At 40.7% G+C, this 11,291-nt stretch overlaps 1 long non-coding RNA gene across 3 annotated transcripts; it reads right to left on the bottom strand.

Moving 5' to 3' along the window:
* Positions 1–4,052: 4,052 nt before the first annotated feature.
* On the bottom strand, positions 4,053–10,621 carry LOC133450390 (uncharacterized). Of its 3 annotated transcripts, none has more exons than XR_009783109.1 (4): positions 10,572–10,621; positions 10,290–10,489; positions 5,306–5,402; positions 4,053–5,040 (listed from the first exon to the last, which is right to left on the bottom strand). It is a non-coding gene; the product is annotated as an uncharacterized LOC133450390 (long non-coding RNA). The 3 variants fall into 3 exon arrangements; XR_009783110.1 differs by adding an exon at positions 6,747–6,859 and having other exon boundaries at positions 10,290–10,596; XR_009783108.1 differs by having other exon boundaries at positions 10,290–10,596.
* Between the last annotated feature and the right edge of the window lie 670 nt (positions 10,622–11,291).

Raw genomic sequence — 11,291 nt, 5'->3', positions numbered from 1 at the left:
AGGGTGCAGGGGCAGGCAGCTGAAGTCTGTCCCGTAACCTCTTGGCCTCTGTTTCATCCATAATGCTTGAAGCAAGCAAAGCAGGTTTCTTCCCCTGGCCCAAAATCACATACAGTCTACATGTCCAAGTTATTGATGGTGCTCTAGAAATATTTTATTGGTCAGTCCTGACCTTTGACTAGGCCAACACTAACCCCCTAAAGCTTCCCATCGACATGGACATGGATATGTGTATGATCAGATGGCTAATAGAAGTATAGATTCGGTGTGAAAGACCTAGTCATTTAGATTTTAACGATTTGAGGTCAGCATTGCCTTTGCCACCCTGCATGTTGAAGATCAATAAGTAAAACACATACTAAGTTGGTTCTAAAGGAAAGAATTCAGTAGTGCTAAGAAAAGACCTTTTTGGAAAAAATAAACAATGAAGGCTAGAAATATCCTGTTATGTAATATAAAAGTTCAAAGCAGAAATAGTTGAAGGGGAAAATAACAGATGTGTTTCAAAATGCTGAATCCCTTTATCGCCTCATCATCTTGTCCTCTCCTGTTACTTCACATAAGTCTCTTCATCAAGAGGAGTGTAGCTTTCACTGAAGTACCCACAATTAAGATAAGCCCGACCACAACTGAACAATTACCTGGCAGCTAACCTTTTCTGGAGCCACTTAAGAACGAAAGGACCCCTGAGGAGAGACGTGTCCTGAACAGAACAAGCTCTTCAACAGGCCAGAGAGAGGCAACGAAGATGTAATGTATGAGGGTGGAGGGTTACAGAGTGTGTCAAAGAGAGACAGACAAATGATAAAAACAGGGAAAAGACAGTATGATGGTGAGATTACATAATCCTCTGTTTGAAAGGAGTATTTGAGGGCGCTGGTGATGTCAAACATGAGGGGCCTTTGTGGAGGTTTACCCTGGAGAGGTGAGCTTAGTGGGGGAATCTAGTGGAGCACCAGGTGACCAGTGCTCTGTCCCCAAACACAGATTTCAGCTCATGGTTTGTAAACATGGTTGAAATGAATACATTGAGAGCTGATGAGAGCTTCCTGTAGCATGGGTTTATTATCACGTTGTGTAGCAGCTCTGATTCACTTGTACTGAGATTATTCTGAATATTTACCCCATTTTACATTGTCAACTATAATGTAAGCTATGTCTTGTGTTCAGTGAATTTTAAAGAGTTTCCCTATTTTTCAACACCGGTAAGGATGTTGCGGTCTACCATCCAACACAACAGGGTGAGTTTCAGCACTGTGTGATATCTGATCCCAAAAACCCTGCAGGGTAGCCACAGCAAATCAACAATGGATTAATGGATGTGGTTCGGCTCATAAATCTCTGCGGGAGTGGAAAGCATTCGAGGACAGTGTGTCTGCAGTGGTGTGCTTAATGTTACAGGCAGTTTGGGTTTCCCATCGTTCAAAGCAGTGACAGAGTAGTAAAGATGTGACAGCATCTTATGTCTGTGTTAAATCAGTTAATGTCCAGAAAGCTAGATTTCCAGTCTACAAGGCTGATACCTGTACGAATATGGATTCAGTAGGTACAATAAGACAGAAAAATTAAATTAAATAAACAAAAAAAAACGTAATTACCCTTGCATAACTCTCAGCGGCAAGGGAAATAGCATCAAGCACCATAGTAAAGGCAGAAAAAAAAGACGTGCTGTGCAGACATGCCCTAATTCACCTGTGTCAGTACAACCCTTCAACCTTAACCTAATGGAGTAAGGCCTTGTGCCATAGATCACAGTGGTTAACAGTTAGCTATTCCTGCAGGTGTGTAGGGAATGGCAGTAACAGCTTCCATTACTGGAGAGAATGGCCCAACTCCCACAGTCCCCTCCAGACAGCGCTGTCATTACCTATCCATTGTGAGACCTGAGAGGGAGCTGTAAGTATGGCAGACTTATGGCTTTGATAGAGCGTCTAGATGGTCTCCTCTGGCTCCGCACAGGATAAGGGAAGGTGCAATGAAAGGGAGGCCAGACAGAGCGAAAAAGATGGAGGATGAGGATGAATCGAACACCTCCTGATGCCCCAGCACCACCACACCAACCCCCTGATGTGCTTGAAAGTAGAGTGCAGGCTGTTAGGTGGGGTGGGTTATTTGGTGCTATTTTTACAAGAAACGGGTTGATTTGTCTTAGGCCATTACCGTCTATTACAGCTGTGAGTCTTGGGGAAAAGGTGGGAAGCGGCAGACGCTGGCATTCTGCCTAAAGAGAAATCAATGAAACAAATTAATCCTTCGCAGGCTGCAGTGACACTGTAATCCATCATTCAGGGGGCGCTTTTACACACTGAATCAGGGAGCAAGGCAGGGAGGAGGAGATATTGGCGGATAGGTGGGTGGGTGCATGTTGGCTGAGGGGGGAGGGGGGCAGCCCCTTGGGGACAGGGGTAGACATCCATGGCTCGGTAACACTGGTGTAACGGTGGGTGGTGGCAGGGAATTGAGCGGCTTTGAGCCCTTTCTTTACACCCTTGAGCTGCCTGTGTACATACAGAGCAGTAGAAGGAGGAAAGGAAGTAAACACAATCAGCTGAACTGCACTGGACATGGACATGACCATTATTACACACGTGCCTACATGTTCCTGCCCTGTTTTTTTCCGTCTCAGCTGGATCTTTTAACCCTACCACACTGTTTGCTGATGATGAGAATGAAATAGGAGCTTTATCTTTTATTTATTTTTGAATTGCAGATAGCAAAGTGCCTGTTAACAGAATATGAAAGAGGGGGCGAACAAGAAACCATAGAGTGAGCCCACTTTGTTTTTCTTTTTTCTTTTGTTTTTTTGACAATTGCATTATTAACTTACTTATTGCACTTTTAAGAGCCATTGTCTTTCTTTTGGTATATTATTCATGACCATTGCAGTTAATCATAATAACAGACCGGTGTCCAGGTGGTCCCACCCACAGATGTTCTAGAAGCTCACTGCCCTCTTCCCTGAAAAGGCAAAATTACACTAAAGCACAGCCCACCATCTTACTATTCAAAGCAGACAGCATTATACCGGCACCCAGATTTGCCAGTCTGATTCCCCAGTGCACAGCCAATTAGAGCTCAGATGTAGCTGTGTGATTGAGACATGTGATCAGCCTCCCTGTGAGGAAACGGTGTTGTCCAGTCCAAGAACTATGTGAAGCAGCTGTACCCTCCGATGACTCACATAACAGCCGACATCAAACAGCATCACAATTCAAGTGGGAGTGTGGAGTGAAAAAAAAAAACAACACACAGGCTCATTTAGAGATTGATCTGTTTTTATTAAGATCTCAGCTGTGTTGCATTGCCTTTTAGTAATCTTACATCATTATAAAAGCAAGTTTAAGAGCATGATCCTCCCAGTGTTACTGTATCAGCCAGCTTTGTTGGTCTCCAGGCTCCTTTGCGACACTGTGGCTGCTCTGCTGACGTTCATCTTTGGTGACTGTGTGTTATTACAGCAGTGACTTATAGCTTAAGCTTTTGTGGAGGGCAGCTAGGCTCATAACACCAACTTCCTTCCATGAAAAAAGTACATGCAGAACAACCCACTTACCTTAACCAGCTTCCAGAGGAGGAAGGCCAATAGCTCCCTCATTTATCCTAAAGACACAGGTGGTAGTGTTCTGTGACAAGAAAATCAGAGAAAATACTGGGTGGAGTAAAAAAAAAGAAGAAGAATACAGAGGGGAGCTGAGTGAATGTACGAGGAGGAGAAAAAGAGAAAGGAGAAACTTAGATTAGGCAGGGTGGGGCAGCAGAGAGAGAAAGGGTACAGGGAGCAAGAGTGGGGATAGAAAGCAAGGAGGGAGGGTGTAGGGGGAGGACTGAAAGGATGGAAAAATGTGGGGAAATTGCAGCAGAGCGGTTGGTGTGAGGGAGACACAGTGAGAAATGTTGCCGGAAATGCTAGAGCCAGCAGCGTGTGTAAAAAAAAAAAAAAAAAAAAAACTCACGCACACATTGCAACATATCTCATCTTTGACATCACTGACAGATTTTACACACACACCAACACACACACAAGTGCACAAACACACGCGCGCACACACACACACACAGTGTAAGGTAGCAGAGCTTCTCCTCAGATCGTACCCGCTTGTTTTCCTTCCTTCTGTAAACAAGGCTGATGTCAGGGATATTAAGTTTAACTAATGTAATTCGTAATTTGAAGTGTATGTGCTTTAGGTTTCTCACTGGAAATACAATAAAACATGCTTTTGTGTAATGAGAACATTCTCTGCATCACTCACGGCTAAAAACAAGACATATTGAAAGGAGTGAGGAATGACGGAAATGAGGCGTGGGGAGGAGGAGGATAGTAGATTGTTGTGGAATGTTTGCGGTTCTGGCCAGCACTTGGCCATCTCATTTGTCTGGATTTAACCTCAACTCCGGGGTCAAAGGCCAAAGGGAACATCTGAGGGGAACTGGCCTGGCTATTACAGGCACACGAACTCAAGTAAACACAAAGGTGTGAAAGTGTCCCTCTCATACTCTCCTGCAGCATGCTCTAACACATAATACAAACTTTTGGGTTGCATATCATTGTACTAATAATGGGTGTTAAAGTGATTTTTTTTTTCCCCCTACAAAAGGAGCAGCTGTCAGTTTCCCAGAGAGCACGCTTCAGTATTTCTCAATAAGCAGATAATTAAAGTTTCGGAATGCTGGGTCTCCTTTCAGAGTAAAAGAAGCTCTATTTTTTGGATGCCAAACTGCATTTCGTTGCTCCGTACTTGTACATATGTAATGACAAAAAAGTTTAATCTAATCTAATTTTTCTTGATAAACACACAGTGCACAAGAAAAATGAAGACAATATGAACATTGGCAATAATATTCAAATGATAAGGCACCTTAAAATCCCCCAGAAATCCACAGTTAATTTATTACATGTATATGTACCAAATATTCCCAAAACTTGTGCCAAGCAGTGTCATCGCTCTCCACCATAAATGACATCCCGCACCACTCCACTCGCACCACTTTAATGTGTCCCACTGTGTTCGCGAATGCCAGGGCCGCCACGTCGCTCTCTATCTGCAAGGTGACAAATAACACAAAGCTGGTTAAGAAGAGAAAGGTTAGTCCCGCCGCGTAACACATACTCTTTGCTTCAAATTTCAAATTAAACTTAGGCTAAAGCAAACAGGGACAATGTGACCCTGAACACTGACCCACATAAACACATGACACCTTCCAGTCACATGGCATTAAGACGATGGCGGGCAGCAACCACACCTCGAACAAGGAAAGTGGTACAGTTGAGCTGAAGTTAAGTTTTAACTGAACAGTATAAACTTACTTAATACAACTCTTTTCTGGTCACTCCTCTCCACCACAGTAGGAGAAAAAAGTCCCATTTTTGCTGTTTAAAATGCAGCCTCCCTCCTCTTTTTTTCCTGTCATAAAAAAAGAAACAGGTAGCACAGTGGCTGATATTCATGCCTTTGAGATGCATCTTAAATCATACACCTTTGTCATTCTTTGGCCGGAGACATCAAACAGGTGCAATGAATAATTTATCTTAAGAGTTTCACATTGATAAGGTCACAATCTGCCAGGTCTGGACACTAAACACGGGCCATCTTCACTTCACTGTCACACACATGTGCCCTCACACACAAACGCCACACACACTCCTTTCAGATGAAAATACACAAAATCTCAAGTGTTCGCATGTGAGTGTGTGAGAGAAATAGTTAGGGATATCATTCGGTTTGAGAATTATTTTGAGGTCATTTCAGTCAGAAATGAACAATAACGTTCACAGAATTGAGGCACTTCCTGATATATGTTATATATCAGAACAATAAAAGTGCCTAACTGCTGTGGACAAAATAAAGAGTTGAAATTAAAGAAAAAACGTACTAATATATTCAAATTTATAGAATTAGTATATTCAAGCTGCTTAATGCACTAAGAAGACACCTTCCACTAAAACTGCCCAAGAGAGTTCATGAAGAAATGATATTCCTTTTGCACTGAATTGTTGTAAATTTGACTGCAGTGAGCTCAGTCATCCTCAGCTGCAGCATGTTGATGGCTCAGCTACACTACATTTCTCATTAATCCCCTGCTGTTTGTTAGTTTTGGGAATAAATGGGGGAATAAGTGCAGTGTTAATATCATGCCACTCAATTAGTTGCAAACCAAAAGATAAAGAAAATCCAATAAGGCTGAAACGAATTTAGGCAACCTGTGTCAACACTGTAAGTCATTATGACCGACAACGCGGACATGATTTTAGAAGAGTTTACAAAGGTGAACTGATTTGTTTCAGCAGCAATCTGCTGCCAGTGTATTGTCGTAGAGAGTGAATTTACTCAACATTAACGTCAATGTCAGCATAGATGTGTGAATACAGTCAGGTTGCGGGAGACTTTGACAGAGCAACGATGAGCCCTTTTTGCACCCTCCACCCCCCAGGCCCGCAGGAAAACATTCCCCCACAGGGATGACCCCCTTCTCTCCAACATCCCTCTTCCTCCCAGTCCCCGAATGATCACAATTCTTTTTTTCTTTAGACTTTTGCACTCATCTGTGTCGGACGGTAATCTCGCTCCTCTGTCGCTGAACTATACTTCTGCGGAGTGTTGTCGGATAATGTGAGGGCAGGATGAAAGGTAATCTGCGTGCAGAATTCCTAAAGCTCCCTTATCCTTGTTGAATTTCTCAAGAATTCCACCTTTGCCCCCCAGTTTCCCTGAAATAAATTACTTTAAGAGTTAGGTGCCTTCGCGCACCTCCGTTCGGGGTCGCAGTTTTTTCTGCGTATGCACCCAAACCGGCGTTAAGTCTTCTTTTCATCCACTTGATTCCTCGACGCTGCATCAATCCCTGGATATTTGACAGGCACCTGGGGAATGACACGAAATCATTTTCCAAACTTGTCTAAAAATTGCACTCAAAGGTACGTTTAGAAATGTGTTGATCAATTAAGATCTCATCTTCCACGACTCTCTCAAAGTCATAAACTTTAAGAACAGCCGTGAAGAGTCACAACCCCTGATGATACAATATATTATCATCTCAGTTTTCTATGCGGCTCACCTGTGTCAGTGGTGGCTTCTTTTAGCCCTGGATCACAGAGAAGTGCACACACTGTTGAAAATCAGCTTCCCCACTTTTAGCTTTTGGTATACTTAAAGTTTTGTGGGTGCACTACAAAATTACATTGTTTGTACTGTGGAACCACGAGGGTTTTGGTACTAATGGATTTATAATCTCTTTCTCTGGGACCATTCAAAGTAATTAGCACATAGGCTCTAAAGAAATGATGGTTAGTGAGCAATAAAGCCATTGCCCATAGCATAAATTGACAGTGTCTCCAAGTTAACTCCAACCTCGAGCCTAATTAGAAAAGTCGTTGTAGTTATTGTCTTCAATTATAGTCGGGATACCAGACCCAGGAAAGAGACTTCCTTCATCACGTGTAAAACTTTATAAGGGTGCAAATCTCTAGAGACGCCAGCCCATTTTCAAAATAATGAGAAAATAAACATATCTAGACATAATTCTGGAACATTCGCAGTGAAGGATAATTCCTGGTAAACGATCTAAATGCTTTTATAGCAGTGAAATAACTTTAAAGTCAAATGCATTTTTATGATGAGATAACTTGAAATTTATTTTTGTTTGTATGCAATTTAAGTATATTCAGAAAGAAAGCAGTTTGTAACGGGTTGGTTTAAATGGAAACGTTGCCGGTTTTTGGTTAGGCTGAACGCATTTTTAATTTCCATTTATAATTAAGAGGACTTTATTTTGTGAGCCTCTGTTGAAATCCACAACTTCTGTTGGAGAACTTCTCCATTAATAGCATTTAGATTAGGTTATGACTGTTGAAGGATACAGATTCATAGGGGGAAAGAGCCATCTTTTTTTTTTTAAGTGAAAGGCGATTTCAAGTGACCTTCTTGTCCTTTTCACACCAGTCTGAGCCCCCACCATAATTTGGGGATCAGATTTGGACAAAAAGAAGCCCCTCTCTCTCCCCCCACAACCCTTACCCCGTATCCCCTCCTCCCTCCTCAACACTCAACCACTCAAAGCAACAACAAGCTCCAGTTCAAACATAAGACAAAATAAAAGTTGTTGTTTTTATTTATGTATTAGTATTTATTTGTTTGTTTTTGTCGGACCTTATTGTTTTTTTCGTCTGTGTGTTTTAAATGTGTATCATATTTGTTTTTATTTTGCTTTTCCAGAGTTATGACGTATTAACACTGAGCTGCAACAACTAGCTCTTATAAAACCAGGTGTAACAGGTCAAATGTCTTCATGTCATTTTATTTGACTCATTTTGGCTTAATTACATATGGAAATGTACGCTTATCCACAAACTGAAAGGGCACAGATCAATCAGGCACATGTCTCCAGGAAGACAGCAAATTACATTTGATACAAATCATTAATGTTAAAAGTTTTATCCTAATTTATCAATAATTTATTAATTAAGATAAAATACAGAATACGACTTCTCCGCTTTAAAGCAGGTGAACCAGTGTGATTATGTCTGCAGTGTTTCCTCAGTCTCTTTTGCAACATTTTTATGAATAAAATTACTTTTGAAACTATTTATTTCATACTACTCAGAAGTCCCATGAAGTTATAAGAGAAGTATAAACGTGTATCTTGCAACTTTTAATGAGTGTAGATTATTTACACATACTGTTGGGACCAACACTTGAGATGTTTGACGGCAGTTATACTTTAATTTATTATGCAAAAATGCCCTGAAAATTAATTATTTTGGGTTGTACAGTTGATTTGATTTTGCAGGCTGCAAGTGTAAAAGTGCATGCTTCATTTTTCAGCTTCATCTTCGACATCCAGAGACAGAGCCCTCCTATCTTCACGGGAGGTGTTTGAACCAGAGGCCCCTGGAAAAGGGAATCAGCCACACTGTGTTATTGACTGTATGCTTTTGGTCCTAACCCAGATGTGATTACACACAATCAATAATAAACACCACCTCGACCATTTATAAATCTCTACATCCGCTTGCATCGTTTTAAATGCTCTAAAATGAGTTTTTGTTGCCATGTGTTGTTTTATTGGAGGGCTTGCACTTGTGACCTCAGTGTTTTCCCAACTGACTGTGCTGCTTGTTGGTTTCAGCTGCATTAAAACGGCATTTCGCGAGCCTTATGAAGTCGAATCAGTGTACTATGCACATCATATTGATCACAGATTTAGCAAAACTGCAATGTACATCCCATCTTTATGAATGTTTAATTAAGATCCTGTGGCAAAACTCTAAGACAGGAGCAGTTTTATGCATTTAGACATAATCTATAATTTTGTTGCATCTATTTTATCTTGTCTTCATTCCATTACTATAATTATATGTTGCAAAGCAAATTATTACAGTGTGCATGACGGCTTCTATGTAACGTGCATATGCGTATACTTAGAATGACATATTCACTAATGGGATTATTTAATTCTATTCATGTTTTCACTAAATCTATATGATATATATACATATATATATATATATATATATATATATATATATATATATATATATATATATATATATATATATATATATATATATATATATATATATATATATATATATATATATACGTGGCTCGTATTGATTTGCATACACTTTGGCAACGCTTGGATTAAGTTAAATGTTATGTTATTTGACAAAGCTATTGCCTGTTTTCTCCAGGAATAAATTAACCTGGCGTACATTGCATTGTAATCCGGTCACATCAATAATGTTGCTTTGATAAATAAAAAAGCACGTCATTACATTTCCTCACAGCAGCTTTCCTGACACATAACCTGCTCTCGTATGCGCTGATATTTTGCGCTGAACTGTATTATTTGCGTGTCACAGTGGGTTCGCTAAACTTACACTCAAGATGGGGAAATGTCTGGTCTACCTAATCCGCATTTTATTCCTGTGACACTATCGCTGAGACAAACAGACGGCTATCGATCTTTTCATTATGTGTTCAACTAACAAATAGCCTTGCAGGTGAAGCGCACGGGACGTGTGGAGAAGGCGCTCGCACGTCCCGTGATACTCCAGCCTGCAACAGCCTTACTACTTTCTGACGCTCAAATCGGCGGGGATCGCTGCAAACGAGCCTCGTCAATCCACCACTCTGTTTAGCTATAACGCATCCATGTGGTCCACTAAGTTTTAAAAGTTGTGACTCTAACACGACCGGGGTCCCCTGCTCGCTCTTCGCACTGAGATTTCGACCTTGCCTTTAGAGTCTTGCGTGGAGCATCAGAAGTGAGAAATAAAAAAGTGGATTTACCTTGCCGGTGGCTGTTTTTTGTGCAATTACAAAGCTGCTCCTCCACTGACAATCGCTTTCGACGGTGCTTCTTCTTTTCATATCCTGCCGTCCAATTTCTCCTTTTTCTCTCGCCGTTTCCCAGAATTGTCTTTGAGCGTCTACCCCTGCTTCCATTCGCTGTCCCTCTCGCTCTCCTCTCCTCTTCTGCTGTGGACCCCCTTAACAGTATGCGGAGTTTAATCTTAGTGATACACTTGCAGGGAAAAAAATCTTTGTCCGATTTAATCTTATTGGTTTCACCTTTTCAAAGAGCTGAAGACACGGCCGGGGAGCTTCAGTGGAGTGTCCGAGACAAGGACGGGAGAGAGAGTTCGCTTATTGAATACTTAAAAACAACCCATCCCTCCTATGCGTTTTCAAAGCAGCCACTTGCATATTTACGTTCCATTATACTTCTCCGTTTGGTTAAACATGTGAACACAGTGGCTTTAATTCTTTTGTGAAACAATGATTGTCTCCATTATGATTAGATGTTAATTTCCAGAACGGCAACTGTGTTTTAAGGAATTATTTACACACATCAAGTTTTGCCTTTATATGTTCATTCTAAATAACCTGCTATTAAAATATTTATCCTATTTATACCATTCTCATTCTATTGCAAAGTAAATAATAATTATTGACACAGTTTGAAAGTTTTTATCTCTTTTTTATACAGCACTTAGATAAAAAAAGAAAAAGAAAAAATTCTGTTACTAAAAAGGAGAAAAAACAACTTTATGCAAACTTGATGTTAATTCATGGGTGACAACAGTTCTTTTTTAACTTTTTACGAATGCATGTTTTACGACTTGTGCATGTATTAATATGAGGTTGTAATTGTACAATGTACGCTAGATGGCAGCGCGATCCAGACATTTTTGAGTTGGAGAGGCAGTAAGGCTGCACAAACCGGGATGTAAAAAAGCCGGAATCCCCACGCAAAATTCCAATAACTTCACCAGATTTTAGATTTATATC

Source organism: Cololabis saira, chromosome 9 (assembly GCF_033807715.1).
Source record: "Cololabis saira isolate AMF1-May2022 chromosome 9, fColSai1.1, whole genome shotgun sequence".
NCBI lineage: Eukaryota > Metazoa > Chordata > Actinopteri > Beloniformes > Belonidae > Cololabis > Cololabis saira.
This window is presented reverse-complemented; position numbering and strand designations above follow the sequence as displayed.